Below are 1,771 nucleotides of genomic sequence, written 5' to 3'. Positions count from 1 at the left end.
ATGGTTCCAAAGTGCGGCTCGGCGGCCTTTCGCGTTCCTTCCGTCACGTGGTGTCCATTGCGGGTCAGCGACGGCGGAGAATGAATTCCAGGGCGACGGGCGCCCGCGGGGATGCGAGCGGGCGCCGCTCCAACGCGGGCACGGCGCCAAGCGGCGCGGTCGCCACGCGAAGGCCAACAGTCACAAGACATCACGACGCCGGCCGCGCACGCGCGCACGCACGCACGCACGCACGCACGCTACACTGGAGGGAGAGCGAGATGGAGCACGTCGGCTCTGCTCTCCCTTTGACGGCCAACCGAGAAGGACGCGTGGGCCGGCTCGCCGAAAAGTACAAAAGTTGGCATCAAGAAAACTTTGTCTCAAAATGGCCAAGAACGCATCCACATCCAAATTGTGTGAGTGTGTTGTTAGCACGTTAGCACGTTAGCGTGCCCGCAAGACTTCGGAAGGGACCATCCAACAACAACAACTTTCCCTTCTTTAACCAAAATGTTTGAAAGTTGTTCGTGTCGAAAATGAAATTTGTGTTTTCTGGCCAAATTTCAAGCCGGCGGTCGTTGCGGACAGTTTGCGACGCTAACGTGTTAGCGTGTCTGCATGCTTTTGCAACTTCACAAAAACATGATCACATTTCATTTTTATTGGGACAGAAGACGGCGCCATCTTGGGGATGTTTTCAATTCATCGCATTGTGTGCGCCACACAAAAGATGAATTTGGTGAACAAATGGAAAAAGCTCATCTCAGTGACTTGAGGCTTGAGGACTCGTACTGGTATTGGTTTGAAAAAAAGTGGTATCCAACATCCCTGCTCACAATAAGCGTTTAACAAATAATCTATTCATTTCCAATCATTATATGTTCATTACGACGGCGTATTAGGGCCACGAATAAATTTTTTTAGAGCGGGGGCAATATATATATAACTTTTAAATTTGCCACTTTGTAAAGTGGCAAATTTAAAAGAGAAAAAAAACTCGTAAATTTGCGACTTTATAAAGTGGCACATTTGCAAGAACAAAAACTTACGAGAAATACACGAAGCCTAGCTACATTCTAATCATGTGAGGATTGCTTGGTGGTTAATGTTTATCAAATGAAACGGCAGGATGGAGACGGATTCGTTCTTAAATGTAAACGACACTTCCTGATCCCCTGTCAGCTGACTAACGCTAACCAATCAGAAGCTAGCATACTTTAGGTAACTGCAGGTGAATGGCGGAGAGCAGCTTATTCCACACATCAACTTGATGTATGACCGTGTAAATAAAAATTCTGGAAACATAAATGTAGTAAATAAAGTAAATATACATGTTAACAAATGAACGTCCGGGTGTGGACCTTCGCAAAGTGAGGCAACTTTGTCGCTGGCCAAAGAGCGAATGCATAACATCATATGGTTCATCTCTGCTAAAGAAATTATTATCTCCTTATTTGGAAACCCGACCGAAAAATATTGGCACAAACAGTCGAGTAGTACGTTACGTGTAGTTCTCGTAATTTTCTGAGGTTTTTTTTCTCGCAAATCTGCTACTTAATTTTTTGATTTAGAGTTTTTTTCAAGTTGCCCTAATACGCCGTCGTAGTTCATATATCACTTTTGAGAAACATTGATTTTGTTTTGAAAAAGTTTTATTTTATTTAAAAAAAACAAAAACGGAAATGGTGCTCTACAATACTCACGCGAGCCTAACAACGCTAATGCAGCCGAGCACTGGTTTCTCCAGTCCGGTAAGTGGCGGTAATGCACCGGACATTGGTTTGCTAGC

Source organism: Leptonotus elevatus, chromosome 11 (genome assembly GCF_054856555.1).
Source record: "Leptonotus elevatus isolate MCC_2025b chromosome 11, RoL_Lele_1.0, whole genome shotgun sequence".
Lineage (NCBI taxonomy): Eukaryota > Metazoa > Chordata > Actinopteri > Syngnathiformes > Syngnathidae > Leptonotus > Leptonotus elevatus.
The sequence above is the reverse complement of the archived record's forward strand: the minus strand, read 5'-3'. Positions refer to the sequence as shown.